The following is a 16996-nucleotide window of genomic DNA, read 5'->3' on the forward strand; positions in this document are numbered from 1 at the left end:
GCGAGCAGAGCAGAGCAGATGGACTGGCCTTGCAGTATAGTGTGCTCATCTTTTACACTGCTTCGTGCCAGTGGATTCAGTAGGAAGTCAGTCAGTTTGCATTCTCTTTCCATAATTAAAAGAGACTCCAATTAAGGAAATGAATAGCACATTTACCTTGTGGATTAGTTAAATCTTCTAGCGTTCAATCAGTTCAATTCATTATTGACTAATTATCATATTGGTTAATGATTTGCTAAAATGTGTGCTGAAAAAGGAAACATTTCTACCTTGTGTGAGTTTCTAATCTAGAAGCACCACAGATGGCTTTGCATAGAGTTAAGTCCCCAGATCAGCGGTTAAGTGGCATACTAACACAAGTCCTTAAGATAAGAATTCCAAACGTAATCAGCTTTGGCAAGTGCTGTGTGTTACAGTGAACCCTGACATCTGTGGATGGGTTTTTTTTTTTAACTGACCTTACTTCTTAGGGTTTTTGATATGCAAATTGCTGTTGTACTCAGAGGGAAGGTTGTGCTCATAATTTCCAGAAGCACGCAGGCCTGCAGGGACTTTGGTTTTTATTCTCACTGGGTTGGGGAGGATGGTGTTCCAGATAGAGAGTCAGTGCTGTGGGCTCTCAGGTTATTTTGTAAACACGATCCCGTATGTGTACAGCCCAATGGTGTCTTCTTAGCTCCTCTCATAAGATGCAGCCCACGTTGGGATTTAGGTGGCGGAGCTGTGTGATGATCCATAAAGGCCCCAAGTGGGAGGTTTTATTAAGGGAGGAGTTTATAGAGACTGTCTCTGGATGAGGCAGGGAAGCGGGGTGGGGGTGGGGGTGGTAACCGGTTTTCTTATAAAGTGGCCCAGAGCAGGCACAGAGGGGGCGTATGTAGTTTATGGGGACAGTTGGAAATGTGTCACATCTTCTGGCTGGTGATGATGTGTCCTGCTATAGCTGAGTTCTTGGGGCTGGATATGGAAATGCCTGCCCTCCTGCTGTCAAGTCCCCAGGGCTGTCCCTGATTGCTAAAATTCCTCGCTTTTGGTTATTTTATATATATATGGAACTAGGAAGGGAGGTGATGGTGAGGAGTGGATGGGTGAGTTCTTGCTCTTCAGGCTGCTTCCTGCTGACTAAAGGCATCATCATTCTCGGGGTACAGCTGGTCCTCACTATCTGGGCACACTTCATAGACCTTAGCACCAGGGTCCGTGGCCAGCAGTTGGTAAGCCTGTAAAAGTAACTGATTAATGGTTTGGTTAGAGATTGTTGTTGTTGTTGGAGGGATGTAAAGAAGTTAGTAAGCAGGATGGGGGTCAGTGTGGACCCATGGAAGGAGCCTACTGCCAGGAGACATGGACACCGGCTCGAAGCCAAAGCAAGAGGCTTTATTGATCCAGTGAGCTGGGGTCGACCTACACTCTGGGGAGAGGCGACCCCAAACAGCAAATTTGGTGGGTTTTTATACATTCATAACCCAGCAGCAGTTACACACTTCAGGGTTGGCAGAATATAGTAGACCTTTAAACTGACTGGTGAATTCAGAACTGGCGAGTGCCACAGTATATTTTGGACTTGGGACTTCCGCCTTGACAGGTGGCCGGGTGGGCTGAGTCTGGAAGATGGAAAGGTGGGGCCTGGAGAAGGTGCTTTTGGAGCCTATGTAAGGGCTTGGTGACAGGTTTGAGAAGAGTTCCCGTAAGGGGCCTTGGGCTGCCTCACAGAGAGGGTGGGTGAGAAAGGAGAAGGCAGGGATCCAGGTACGTGAGCAGCCAGCCATTCCTAGAATGATGAAATCCCCTCCTTAGCAGGGATCCAGGTACGTGAGCCACCAGCCACTCCTAGAATGAGGAAATCCCCTCCTTAGTAGAGGAGACTGTTAGGGGCTGGGTTAGGCTTTTTCTTTCTAAGGTAATGAATGTGTGGTTTGGAGTGATTGTTAGTCCCAAGTAGGTGATCTGGCCGGTGGACAATTGGACCTTAGAAGGGACTCTGTAGCCTTAGCTAGACAAGAAATTTAGAAGGGCAGAGGTGTTAGTTAGGCTAAGTTGTAGGGATGCACTGCAAAGGGGAAGGTCACCTACGTACTGTATAAGCTTAGATTCTAGGAGAAGTAAGGAGAGTGAGTGGGTCAGACCACACAGGTGTGCGAACAGGCGTCCCGGAATCCCTGGGGTAAGGCAATACAGGTGAGTTGGGTAGAGCAGGGAGTGTCAGCTTCAGTCCAGGTGAAAGCAAAGAAGCTGTGTGACTGGGTGTCATGGGGACAGAGAAGAGTGCGTCTTTGAGGTCCAGGACTGGGAAATGGGAAGTTCCTGAGGGGACAGTGGACAGGAGTGTAAAGGGCTAGCCATGGCAGGGTAGAGAGGAACCACTGCAGATCTCAGGAGCTGGAGATCCTGAGGCAGGAGGTGGGGGTCCACTGGGCTTCTTAGCTGCAAGTGTAGGGGTGTTAAAGGGAGAAGAAGTGGGGCAATGATCAGGTCAGAGATAATAGGTTTAAGTCCCCTGAAAGTGGGTACTGAGCTTGGGTGATGCGCTGGGTAGGGTCCTGTAGCTGGATGGCAACAGCGGGATGGTGCTTAGCGACAGAGAGGTTTTGGAGATCCTAGACTTGGGGGTCCACCCGAGGCCAGCAAAGGAAACGGTGTGTTGGAACTGGTGGGGTGGATTGTTAGGAGAATGAAGATAGAGGCTGCTGGGAGCTTGGGGACCAGCGAACAGGGGAGCAAAGGAAATAGAGCCTGTCACTTTGACTAGAAGGTCCCTTCCCAATAAGGGGGTGGGACAGATTGGCACCACTAAACAAGAGTGGGTGAGGGGAACATCCCTGAAAATGTAATTGAGCAGTGGGGTGTGGCGAGGTTGATAAGACTGTCCCCCTATCCCGACAATAGGGAAAAAAGAAGGAGAGGTGGATCCCCAAAACTCTGTCAGGACTGAGTATGTGGTTCCAGTGTTCAGAAGAAAGGAGAGGCATCACCCTGGTACCATGTTGACTATGCGGGGCTCCCTGTCAGAGATGGCAGTGGTCAGGTCATGGGAGGGCAGTGGTCAGGTCACGGGAGGGCAGTGGTCAGGTCACGGGAATCCGGGCACCTTCAGCCACCCATGGCCAGGCCTAGGAGGTTGGCTGGAGAGTGATCTGGGAATGATGGCCTTTTGATACGAGGGACACAGGGGCAACCAACAGCCCAATGTCCTTTGGACACAGCTCCGGTGGCTTGCAGGGCTTAGGGCAGGCCCAGGCCCAGTGACCCTACTGCCTACATTTGAAACAGGGACCTGGTGGTCCTCAAGCCATAGGAGGTGAGGGAGTCTGGGTAGTTACCTAAGCTGGTCGGACGGCCTTGGCCAGCATTTGTTATTTTTGCCTGCACGGTTTTTCCCTGAGACTTCAGCCTGTGGCGTTAGAGGTCCTCTCTCCAAGCCCTTAAGCTTGGCCCTAATGTTGGGGAAACCCCGGGAAAAGAAATAGGTCATCAGGAGTTGCCTGCCCTCTGGATTTCCAGGGCCTAGATTGGTATATTGTAAGAGGGTCTTTGTAAGGTGCTCTAAAAATTAAGATGGGTTTTCCTTTTTGTCCTGAATGACCTCCTGGAGTTTTTCATAAGTTACTGGCTTGAGGGCAGCTTTACAGAGACCAGCCAGGAGGCAGGACCCAAATGATCTCTAGCTAGAATGCCCTCCAAGGTATTATAATTCCGTGGGGGTCCTGGTGTGCTGCGTCGGTTTGGTTCACTTTGTCTGCATGCATTCTAGCCTGCTCCCACGCTCACCTGTGCTCCTCAGGTAGTAGATTGTTGGTAAGAATTAGATACATAGATATAAAGTGGAAGATAAGACTATAGGATTGAGTGATGTATTGAAATTCTTTAATGAAAGTAGAAGCAGCAGAGGTGTAGCGTCCGAGCCCCTTTTCTATTTGAGAGAGTTCAGTTATTGAGGACGGAACATGCACCCTAACCAGGCCAGCCAGGCCAGCCGTGCAGCCCACCTCCAGCAAAGGAGAAACTGAGGCTGGTTTCATCTGAGTAGGGAAAAGAAGGGGGTTTTGCTATAGAGCGAGACTGAGGAGCTGTGGCTTGGGGCTGGAAGGTAGGCGGTTCTTCAGCAGGGTCAAAAGTCACAGAGGATTCTTGAGGCTTTGTAGCTAGGCAGAGCTGAGTGGGGGACAGGAAGGACGGAGGAAGGGTTTGGAGGACAGAGGAAGGGTTTGGAACGAAGAAGAAATAAAAAGCTTGAACAGAGGGAAGCTCTTTCCATTTACCCGATCACTGGCAGTAATTAAAAAGGTCCCGAATAACATTGGGGTTTAACGGGCCGGGCCGTTAGGCGGCCATCTGGATTTGCTATTTAAGGAATATCGAGGCCAAGATTTGTAGCAGAGGCCTGTGAGCTTAGATGTTTATAAAACAGGCGCGTGGGCGCAGGGATCTGAAATTCTCCAGGAAGCATCCCAGAGGGGCCCCTGGAAGAATGGACCAACGGGCTGTTCCCACGGGACACTGGAGTCAGTGGCCTGCCTAGGCGTCCCAAGAGCGACGCCTTGAAGAAGTGGGTGGACTGCTCCAGAGACTCGTCAGTCACTGGCCAGAGACGCGAGTACTAGGATTTCAGTGGTGCTCGAGAAGGGAGGAGAGACAGCCATATTGGTAGCAGGCTGTGGTTGGGTTTTCCTCACTTTAGAAGGCACAAGGGTGACGCCAGACGATCGACCTTGGGCCTAGGGAAGCATTTATGCTGGCCAGGAAGGGGAGCTCACCAGCGAAGCTGCTGTCGTGTGTAGGAGTGTAGCGGTCCGGTAGCAGGAAAGCGGTCCTGTGAGCAGGTGGCCTGGGTCCCAGCAGCGTGGCCCCAGCAGCGGAAGGAAGATCCCAACAGCGTGGCCCCAGCAGCGGAAGTAAGGTCCCAGCAGCGTGGCCCCAGCAGCGGAAGTAAGGTCCCAACAGCGTGGCCCCAGCAGCGGAAGGAAGGTCCCAGCAGCGTGGCCCCAGCAGCGGAAGTAAGGTCCCAGCAGCGTGGCCCCAGCAGCGGAAGGAAGATCCCAAAAGCGTGACCCCAGCAGCGGAAGTAAGGTCCCAACAGCGTGGCCCCAGCAGCGGAAGGAAGATCCCAAAAGCGTGACCCCAGCAGCGGAAGTAAGGTCCCAGCAGCGTGGCCCCAGCAGCGGAAGTAAGGTCCCAACAGTGTGGCCCCAGCAGCGGAAGTAAATAAAGTAAGGTCCCAACAGCGCGACCTCCAGAACGTAACCACCAATAGCGGCAACGATGCCAGAAGAGCCTATAGAGTGTCAGCACCAAGTGTTGGGATTTATGCAGCAGAGCTACAGGATGGATCCACAAAGTCACGCCATGCCGCAGGTCCCGTGTGGGAGGTTTGATTAAGGGGGTCTCCGAGTCTCTGTCTCTGGGAGAGGTGGGGAAGGGGGAGGGACGAGTCCTCCTATAAGGTGACCCAGCTCATATGCTGGGAGAGCACGTGTTGTTCACGGGGACAGTTGGAAATGTTTCATATCTTGGCAACTGGTGATGGTTGTTCTGCCGTTGCTGAGTTCCTGGGGCTGGCTGTGGAAATGCTCAATGTCCTGCTGTCATTAAGTCCTGTGGGGGTGACATTAGAGGTGCCCGAATGCCAGCAGCCCACACTGCTGCACACAACTTCAGAACAGAGTGCAATGTGAGTGTCACTCCACCTACCAACTTGTCTGGGTTGACAGGGCCATCAAGGACCCATAGTTCCTCGTTCTTAGGATGCGTGAATCAGCCCTGTCCCCAAACATCAGACAATCATTCCCTTACTGCTATCTTGCTTGGGTGTTTACACAGTTCCTAGCTTCCTGTATCTTCTTCACTGGAGTCTACAAATACTTTCTGTTAAGAGACAGATAGTAAACTTTTCAAAATGTATGAGCATGCGATGTCCCTGGGCTTAGGCAGCAGGCTGCTTGTGAGCCAGGGGAACATTGCAGGATGAATAGAATCCCTGAGACTGATTTTCCCAGCTTTTAGCCAGCTCACGCTGAGTGCGTTTACTAACTAGAAACTCAGGTGCTCTGGAGAAAGGATTTCCTGTCTTCATTAACTGCCACTGAACTGAACTCTGTCTTCCTATACTCTCTTTGAATCATCCATAGTGGCCCTACATAACATGTCTGATCTCTCATCTCCACCTGCTGCTCACGATCTTAATTTCTTTTCTTCACTTTTCACCTTCTGTTCCTTTATCTTTCCTTTTCAAAATCTGTGTCATATTAGTCATTTTGCTCTAAAAACAAGCATATTTGTCCGTGAGTACAGTAATTCTAATTTTTGGTTTTGTTTTGTTTTTGAGACAGGGTTTCTCTGTGTAGCCTGGTTGTCCTGGCCTTGCTTTTTAGACGAGGCTGGCCTTGAGCTCACAGACATCCACCTGTCTCTGCCTCCGAGGGCTGGGATTAAAGATGTGCGCCACTGGGCCTGTGCCTGGCTAATTCTATTGTTTGAATCTCAATACCTTCAGCATATTTACCCATCACAGTTGTAGGAAGCATTGCCCTTAAAGCTGAAACTTGAGGAAGCCTTTTGAAATATTTATGTTTTATATTTTTGTTCCTTAGAATATAAGAAATTTTAAGGATAACAACAGATTCAGTGTTTTTTTTTTTTTTAAAACAAAACACTAGAAGTTACAATTGAATGAGAATTGGGTTTTTTGAATAACTTATTTATTTTTATTTTATATGCATTGGTGTTTTGCCTGCACACTTGTGTGTATGAGGGTGCTGGATCCTCACAAACTGGAGGTACAGACAGTTGTGAGCTGCCATGTGGGTGCCGAGGGTTGAACTCGGCCCAGCTGAAGAGCAGCTATTAATCGCTGAGCCATCTCACCAGCTCAAGTGAGCATTATTTCGTGTATTAAAGTAAAAACACCTGATGCAAAATAGTGTGGATCGACCATATACTAGAAAGTTCAATTATGTGTGAGAATTCACAAGGGAATGTCCATGTAAATCATTTAAATATTTAAAGCTTGGAGCTTCTGAAACCGCCTGCATATATTTAAGTTCAGTAGCTCTTTTATTAATGAAAAGAAAGCTCGTTCCGTGTGCACCGTTTGGTAGAGATGACTCTTTATTATGCTGCCCGATAGACAAAGTGACTTATAATATTCTAATCATTATGTGCGATCAAATATGTTCCACGGGCTCTTTGTCATTGAAATTCCTTCTAGTAATGAAATGTAAATTAGATAGTTTAAAATAATCTTATTGTTAAGCCAACACATGGATAGAGTGTTTTGAAGTGTGTTAATTTATTCTTTTAGAAGGCCACCACTAAACTTTAAACAAGCTCATGTTTACTGAGGTCCTCCAGTTGGCGTCCCCTCTCTGCTGCTGTTTCCGGCCAGGTCCTGGGTGAGCCTGTGAGTGAATGAGTGAGTGAGCCAGCTTCCGCTCAGTCATCATTCTGGGTTCGCCTCTCAAACACTGTGTCATGATTTTTCACCTCCTTAATTTGGAGACTTCTGGTGCAAACACAATTGGGCCAGTGTTAGGGAAACCATTTATAGACACAGCTTGGCTCCAATCTTACCCCTTTGTGCCATCTTAAGTAGGTCACCTCGCTCCTCCAAATCTCAGTCTTTTCACACTTGTAGAACCTAAGGGTTTTTCTTAGTGCTTTTGGGATATTTGATAAAACATCTTAGTAAATGCTTATAGAAATGATAGGAATTGTTTAGGTTTTTTTTTTTTTAACAATATTTCTTCTCTGTTATCTAAAGTGGAATAGCAAATGTTTCTCAACCTGAAAGGTCTGGATTGTTTAAGGAAACAAGTTAACTGGAAATATGACAGGGACATTTTAATGCTGCCACTAATTCTCATTGTCCACTGGGTGTAGCTCCTGTCTGCACCGGGTGCACTGGGTGTAGCTCCTGTCTGCACTGGGTGGCAGAGTTCTAGGAAGCTGTCATCTTTTTTCTATTTGATTTATTTTACCCTGTAGGCCGGGATGTAATTTAGCAGTTCCTCAACTATATAAGTTTTAATTGAAGCACTCTTAAAGACTAGGAAGTCACCACTTGGTGACTTCATAGACACAGTTGGCCTTCTACCTCTTCTCAGCCCGTCAGTACCCAACACCAACAGGAAGCCACACAGAGGTATTGGTATCACTTCTGAGTTAATACTTGGTATTATTCAAATTTGTTTATTTCTCTTGTGTGCTGGCTAGTTTTATACCCACTTGAGGCAGGCTAGAGTCATCCAAAAGGAGGAGACATTGGTTGAGAACACGCCTCCATAAGAGCCTGCAATAGGACATTTTCTCAGTTAACGATTGATGGGGGAGGGCCCAGGCCATTGTGGGTGGTGCCGTGCCTTGGCTGGTGCTCTTGGGTTCTATAAGGAAGCAGGCTGAGCAAGCCATGGAGATCAAGCCAGTGAGCAGCATCTCTCTTGCCCCACGTTCCTGCTCTGCTGGAGTTCCTGCCCTCACTGCCTTTGGTGATGGACTGTGACAGCGAACTTGAAATGAAATAAGACCTTTGCTCCACAAGTTGCTTTTGGCCATGCTGTTTAACCACAGCAGTAGTGACCTTAAGTAGGACATCTGGTCAACCATGCGTATGACTGTTTCCTATGTGTGATGTTTCCTAGTTCTGATTGTCAAATGGACTCAATGTGGAGGGTCCTAGAAGGGAATGCCAATGAAGAAATGTCTAGACTGGGTCGTCTCAAGGCATAACATGAGGCAGCTTGGTGACCCTACAGGCAGAAGTTCCTGCTTCCCATCTCCCCTCCCCACCCCACCCCTGGTTGTTGTGCTTTGCTGTGAGATGGCCCGCCCTGCGTGTGGGTGTCGCCATCTCATGCACTGGGTGTGTTCTGCATCAGGTGGGAAGTGAGCTGGCCAGCGGCCTGCGTGCATGCGTGGATTTGTTGCTTCAGGTCTCGACTGCAGATGTTAAGGTACTTGCTGCTTATGGTACCTGCCGCCTCGACATCCCACAATGGAAACCTAGCTTTGTGAGACAAATTAATTTCCTCTTAAGTTGTTTTCATTAGGATATTTTATTGAACTCTTTTCAAGCTATTAGTAGTGAAATCTTTAGCAATTTAAGCCTTTGCCAGGAAACACCTGTGTTATGTGCTTTCTAACATGGATCATGCATTGTTAACCCACAAAGCAGTGAGCGAGTCCATTCATGGCCCCCATCACCCTGTGTACTCAAATTGCAAATCCTCTGAGAAGCAGATGCCAGTGTAGAATCTGACAAGCAAAATAGTGTTGGGGAAGCCCCATAATGGAAAACTCAGAGGGCGGGAGCAGGGCTGTGCTTCTGTAGCACTGCACAGACTATTCTCTGCAGAGAAGGACAGCGGGCAGGCAGGCAGGCACCCTGGAGGGCAGGCAGGCAGGCTGGGCTGTACTAGCAGCCTTTTCGCTCTGTTGAGGTGGCCATGGCTGATGTGCTTGAGATCTGTTGTTATATGTGTTTGCTGATCTCGAGGTGGTGAGCTGTCCTCAAGTCCCTGGAGGGACTTGAAGCCATTCGCACCCTCTATGATGGTGGCTCAGCCCAGATGTCTGCCTCTGAGCACTGTGCAGCAATCAGGTATCTTCCACCGTCTGGATGTGGTCAGTAGTCCAGGCTTCTGGGTTTAGTCTGTGACGTTTCCTCTGGTTTCTCAGAGTGTGAGGGGAAAGCAAGAACTTGTGTCCGTAGGGTCACCAAGCTGTCAGCTCAGTAATATTTCATCTTATTATATTTTTTTCTCCATGGATTGTTTTATAGGCATCTCAGTCTCCCCATTATGGCGATTTTGAATAATGTCACTGTAAACAAACACTTGTTTATAATTTTACAAACTCCAGTTTATAGCCAGAGTTGCTTATCATTCCAAATGCTTTCTGAAGGAACTGTCCTGCCTTGCTTCCTTACCAGCAAGGATGGGAAATCCACTAAGACGTGTGTTTAGTCTGTGGCCTCCCCACCACGAGTCATTGTCTTTTCTGTTTAACTTATGGCCAAGTCTCGAGAGAGATAGAGATTAAACTTTTAAGTAGAAGAATCTAAAGGTTTCAAAAGCAACATATAAAACCCTCAAGCATTAGAAAACCAAATGCAGAGAGCTGCTGTGGAGAGGAGCACGTGGACCTGAGGAACGCAGCTGCCAAGCTCTGAGGAAAGAGGCACATGACCCTGCTGTGTGTAAGGATTTTTATAAATAGATAAAGCACAGCAATGTGCATCTGCAGTGGATGAGAAACAAATCTAAGTAGTTAGGAAGCACACTCCATGGCATCACCCGGAAGTGTTCAACATGATTCAAAGCCAGCCAACCAACCAACCAAACAGACAACCCCCCGGAAACAAAACAGCGAAGGACATGGAACGGCATGAAGGATGCACAGAGTTCACAAGTGCCCCTGTCTCAGCGGTGAGCTCAGATGGAAGATCTGTTAACGTAAATGAGACCTGGGGCTCGGGGTCTCCCGAGGTAGAATCCATAAGCAAATGCTTATTGTGTTAGAAATCGACTCTGGAATTTTCTCCCTGGCTTCCTTATGGAAGAAAATAGATATTTCTTCCCTGGTGGCTCTTGTAAATTGGGGTAGTTAATGTGATGGGAACAAACTGGAGACGAGGCTGTTTATGGTGATTTAAACCAAATTCCACATGTAATCCACAGTGCTGAGTGAGGACACTAATGGTAAAAATGGGAGTCCTGTGGGTAATATCACACTTTCCCCAAATGTCACCTACTACCCACAAGGCAGCCTGCCTGTCAGGGAGCCTCCCTCCCAACGCTCTCCGGGTCTCTAGCTGTCAGGACCTGCCTGAGTGCATGTCTCAGTGTGCGCCTCACTGCATGCCTCACTGCATGCCTCACTGTATGCCTCACTGTGTGCCTCACTGTATGCCTCACTGCGTGCCTCTCTGCATGCCTAACTCCATGTCTCACTGCATGCCTCTCTGCATGCCTCACTGTATGCCTCACTGCATGCCTCACTGTGTGCCTCACTGTGTGCCTCACTGCGTGCCTCACTGCATGCCTAACTGTATGCCTCACTGTGTGCCTCACTGTGTGCCTCACTGTATGCCTCACTGCGTGCCTCACTGCATGCCTCTCTGCATGCCTCACTCCATGCCTCACTGCATGCCTCTCTGCATGCCTCACTGTATGCCTCACTGCATGCCTCACTGCATGTCTCACTGCGTGCCTCACTCCATGTCTCACTGTATGCCTCACTGCGTGCCTCACTGCGTGCCTCACTGCATGTCTCACTGCGTGCCTCACTGTATGCCTCACTGCGTGCCTCTCTGCATGCCTCACTCCATGTCTCACTGCATGCCTCTCTGCATGCCTCACTGTATGCCTCACTGCGTGCCTCACTGCATGTCTCACTGCGTGCCTCACTGTGTGCCTCACTGCGTGCCTCACTCCATGTCTCACTGCATGTCTCACTGCATGCCTCACTTTGTGTCTCACTGTGTGCCTCACTGTGCTTCACTTCATGTCTCACTGCATGTCTCACTGCATGCCTCTCTGTGTGCCTCACTGTGTGCTTTACTCCATGTCTCACTCCATGTCTCACTGCATGTTCACTGCATGCCTCACTCCGTGCCTCACTGCGTGTTTACTGCATGTCTCACTGCGTGCCTCACTGTGTGCCTCACTGCGTGCCTCACTGCATGTTCACTGCATGTCTCCCTCCACTACTTCTGAAGCAGCTGAGTGCCCTTCTCTACCTTCCATTATCGCGTTGAATTCAAAAGGGCCCAGCTAACATTTCTAAGGCATAAATTAAGTGACAAGACCTGATTCTTTAAAATTTCCTTTCCCGTTTATGTTTGGGATGGTGGCTTCAAGTTCCTCTGCTGCCTGCTCCAGCTGTTGGTGTCACTTCACGGTACCAGCCCCGATTTCAGCTCATTTGTGTGTATTACTAGGTGGTGTGCGAAGGGGGGTGCTTTACTGCTTTTCTTCTGCATTGCTTGTTTCCTTATTTGCTTTCATCTGAGCATAGCATTTTAAGTTTTGTGCAGTAAGATTCATTTTCTGATGAAGTCATATAATCTCTTGTAATTTCCGAGTTCATTCTCAAACCCTAGAGGACACCATTATGGAACTGGTGCTCTGTCACATTCTTTCCTCTTTCCAGAACGGCTGACCTGTGCTTTGTTCCTTGCTTCACTCAGAAGCTATTTTAGTGGCTTCTTTCCCTAGTGTATTTCATTTGAGACTTGTCCAAGTTGTTTGTGTTTGTATCAGTAGCCCGTTATTTGCACGTTAGGCTAGAGTTTTGTATTTGGACATTTCACCATTTATTCACACATTGGGAGATAGAGGCTATAATTTTATATTTTCTTTGTGTTTTATATGGATTCCATTTTATTTAGATAAGATTTTAGATGTAGAATGTAAATTCCTCCTCACAATGCTTGCGTCATTTCAGAGTGGCAGCGTCTACTGAACTGCAAGCAAGAGACCACCAGTTGTTCACAGCTCTATCGTGGCCCCATTTCCTCACACATGACAGTGGGTCCCATGACCAGCACACGACAGTGGGTCCCATGGCCAGCACACGACAGTGGGTCCCATGGCCAGCACACGACAGTGGGTCCCATGGCCAGCACACGACAGTGGGTCCCATGGCCAGCACACGACAGTGGGTCCCATGACCAGCACACGACAGTGGGTCCCATGACCAGCACATGACAGTGGGTCCCATGACCAGCACATGACAGTGGGTCCCATGACCAGCACATGACAGTGGTTACCATTGTCCAACACATGACAGTGGTTCCCATGACCAGCACATGACTGTGGTTACTATGGCCAGCACATGACAGTGGTTACCATGACCAGCATATGACAGTAGTTACCATGAACAGCACATGACAGTGGTTCCTGTGACCAGCACATGACAGTGGTTCCCATGACCGGCACATGACAGTGCTTACCATCACCAGCACACAACAGTGGTTACCATTGTCCAACACATGACAGTAGCTACCATTTCCCAGTTTGGGAGCATTCCCTAGTTTTCGTTAAAGGTCAGAGTCGGTGGGGACACTCTGTTGCCCATTTTAAAAATTAATTTAATTTAAAAACCACATGACAGTGGTTCCCATGACCAGCACACGACAGTGGTTACCATCACCAGCACACGACAGGGGTTACCATCACCAGCACACGACAGTGGTTACCATCACCAGCACACGACAGTGGTTACCATCACCAGCACACGACAGTGGTTACCATGACCAGCACACGACAGTGGTTACCATCACCAGCACACGACAGTGGTTACCATGACCAGCACACGACAGTGGTTACCATCACCAGCACACGACAGTGGTTACCATCACCAGCACACGACAGTGGTTACCATGACCAGCACACGACAGTGGTTACCATCACCAGCACATGACTGTGTACCATCATAGTCAGTGGTAACCACTGTCGTGTGCTGGTCATGGGACCCACTGTCATGTGCTGGTCATGGGACCCACTGTCATGTGCTGGTCATGGGAACCACTGTCGTGTGCTGGTCATGGGACCCACTGTCATGTGCTGGTCATGGGAACCACTGTCATGTGCTGGTCATGGGACCCACTGTCATGTGCTGGTCATGGTAACCACTGTCATGTGCTGGTCATGGTAAAATTAATTTAATTTAAAAAAGATAATGTCTTACTTCAAAAGCCTATATGCCACAAAATTTGCAAATCGAAATCGACAATTTTCTTGATAGATACTAATTACCAAAATTGAGTCAAGAATAGGTAAACAAATGAAATAGTCCTTTATTTTCTAAGGAAATAGAAGCAGTCATCAAAATCTCCCAACCAAAAAAAGCCTAGGACTGTATGGATTCAGTGCATAATTCTGCCAGACCTTCAAAGAAGAGCTAATACTGATTCTCTCCTAAGTATTCCACAAAATAGAAACAGAAGGAGCATTAACAAACTCACCCTATGAGGCCACAATCACCTTGATACCTAAACCTCACAAAGACTCAATAAAGAAAGAGGATTTCAGACCAGTTTTCCTTATGAACATTGATGCAAAAATACTCAATAAATATTCAAAAACTGAATCCAAGAACACATCAAAACAGCATTCACCATGACCAAGTATGTTTCATCCCAGGCATGCAGGTGTGGTTCAATATACGGAAATCCATCAATGTCATCCACCATATAAACAAACTGAGAAAAAAAACACGTAATCATCTCCTTATCCATCAATGTAACCCATCATATAAACAAACTGAGAAAAAAAAAACATGTAATCATCTCCTTAGATGCTGAAAAAGAATTAGACAAAATCCAACACCCTTTCATATTAAAAATCTTGGAGAGATTGGTGATACAAGGCACATACCTAAACATAATAAAGGCAATATACAACAAGCTACAGCCAACATCAAACTAAAAGGAGAGAAACTTAAATCAATTCCATTGAGATGAGACTGTCCACTCTCTGTATCTCTTCAATATAGTACTTGAAGTTCTAGCTAGAGCAATAAGAAAACTAAAGGAGATCAAAGGGATACAAATTGGAAAGGAAGTTGAATTATCCCTATTTGCAGATGACATAATAGTATACATAAGTGACCCTAAAACTTCTACCAAGGAACCCCTACAGATGATAAACACCATCAGCAGAGAGGCTGGATACAAAATCAATTTAAAAAAATCGATAGCCCTCCTTTATACAAATTACAAACAGGCTAAGAAAGAAATTAGGGAAACAATGCCCTTTACAATAGCCATAAAAAACAAAGTGACTTGGTGTAACTCTTACCAAGCAAGTGAAAGACTTATATAGAAAAAAAACCTTCAAGTGTCTGAAGAAAGCAATTGGAAAATATATCATAAGATGAAAAGATTTCCCATGTTCATAGATTGGTAGGATCAATATAGTAATTAAAGTACATCTTACCAAAAGCAATCTACAAGTGCAATGCAACTCCCATCAAAATTCCTAAACAATTCTTTACAAACCTTGAAAAATCAATTCTCAACTTCATATGGAAAAACAAAAAACCCAGAATAGCTAAAACACTCCTGTACAATAAAAGATCTTCCAGAGGAATCTGCCTCCCAGATCTCAAGCTGGACTATACAGCAACAGTAATAAAAACAGCATGGTACTGGCATAGAAATAGGCTGATTGATCAGTGGAATTGAATCGAAGACCCAGAAATAAACCCACACACTTAAGGATACTTGATTTTTGACAAAGAAGCCAAACCATACAATGGAAAAAAGATAGCATCTTCAACAAATGATGCTGGTCTAACTGGATGTCTACATATCAAAAAATGCAAATAGATCCATTTTTATAACTCTGCACAAAACTAAAGCCATAAACTAAAGATCTTAACACAAAACTGGACCCACTAAATCTGTTAAAAGAAAAAGTGGGGAAGAGCCTTGAACTCATCGGCACAGGAGACAACTTCTGATCAGAACACTAACAGCTCAGGCTCTAAGATCAACAATTGATAAATCGGCCCTCATCAAACTGAAAAGCTTCTGTAAGGCGAAGGACATTGTCAACAAAATGACAGCCTACAGACTGGGAAAAGATCTTCACCAACCTTATATCTGACAAAGGGCTAATATATAAAGAACTTAACAAATTAAACACCACTAAACCAAATAACCCAATTTAAAAATTGGGATACGGAGCTAAACAGAATTTTCAACAAAGGAATATTGAATGGCTGAGAAACACTTAAAGAAGTGCTTGACATCCCTATCATCAGGGAAATGCAAATCGAGATGACTTAGATTCCATCATCTTACAGCTATCAGAATGGCTAAGATCAAAAACTCAAGTGACATCACATGCTGAAGAGGATGTGGAGAAAGAGGAACACTCCTCCATTGCTGGTAGGAGTGTAAACTAGTACAACCACTTTGGAAATCTATCTGGCACTTTCTCAGAAAATTAGGCATAGTGCTACCTCAAGACCCAGCTATTCTACTCCTGGGCATATACTGGAACGATTCTCCACCATACAACAAGGACATTTGCTCAATTATGTTCATAGTAGACTTATTCTTAATAGCCAGAATCTGGAAATAACCTAAATGTTCCTCAACGGAAGAATGGACAAAGAAACTCTGGGACATTTGCTCAATGGAATACTATTCAGCTATCAAGAACAAGGAAATCTTGAAATCTGTAGGCATATGGATGGAACTAGAAATGATCATCCTGAGTGAGGCAACCCAGACCCAGAAAGACACACATGGCATATACTCACTTATAAGTGGATATTAGCCCAACATTGTTGTCCTATGAGAGACTCCACCCAGTGTGGGATTGGGACAGATACTGGGCCATGCAGCCAGACTCTGGATGAAGAGCTGTGAATTGTATAGCAGAGCTAGGGGATGGAAAGATGGGTGGGTGAGAGTTGCCAGGAACTCCAGAAGGAGACTATCGAGCCTGGCGGGTCTGGTCCTAGGGTGCTCTGCCCAAACTGATGTACCAATGAAGGACATTGCAAACAGAAGACCTAGACACCTGTTCATGTGTAGCCAATGAACAGCTCATTGTCCACAGGAGGAGGGGAGAGCGGGGCACTGCCTCTGACAAGAACTCTGGTGCCCTTTATTTGATCACTGCCCCTTAGGAGAGAAGACCTGTGTGAGCACAGAGGAAGGGGATGTAGGCTATCCAAGTGAGACCTGATAGGCTGTGGTCAGATGGTGGAGGAGGAGGACCCCACTTGTCAGAGGCCTAGCGGTGGTGGATAGAATGGAAAAGGGAGGGAGGGTGGCATCAGAAAGATAGGAGATAGGAAATTACGATCTGGATGTAATGTGAATAAATAATAATAATAATAATAATAATAATAATAATAATAATTTTGAAAAGATTTATTTTAAGGCTTCTTTTTTTTTTTTTTACTTTTTGAAATAATAATGTAATTACATAACTATCCATCCCATTTCTCAGTACAAATTCTCCCATGTACTTTTCATATTTTT

At 46.5% G+C, this 16996-nt stretch overlaps 1 protein-coding gene across 1 annotated transcript in view; it reads left to right on the top strand.

The window, feature by feature from the left end:
- Positions 1 to 16996, top strand: part of Atrnl1 (attractin like 1) — a 552888-nt gene that overhangs the window by 185694 nt on the left and 350198 nt on the right. The window lies entirely within an intron of this gene.

The sequence above is a fragment of the Acomys russatus genome, chromosome 5 (genome assembly GCF_903995435.1).
Source record: "Acomys russatus chromosome 5, mAcoRus1.1, whole genome shotgun sequence".
Classification (NCBI taxonomy): Eukaryota; Metazoa; Chordata; class Mammalia; order Rodentia; family Muridae; genus Acomys; species Acomys russatus.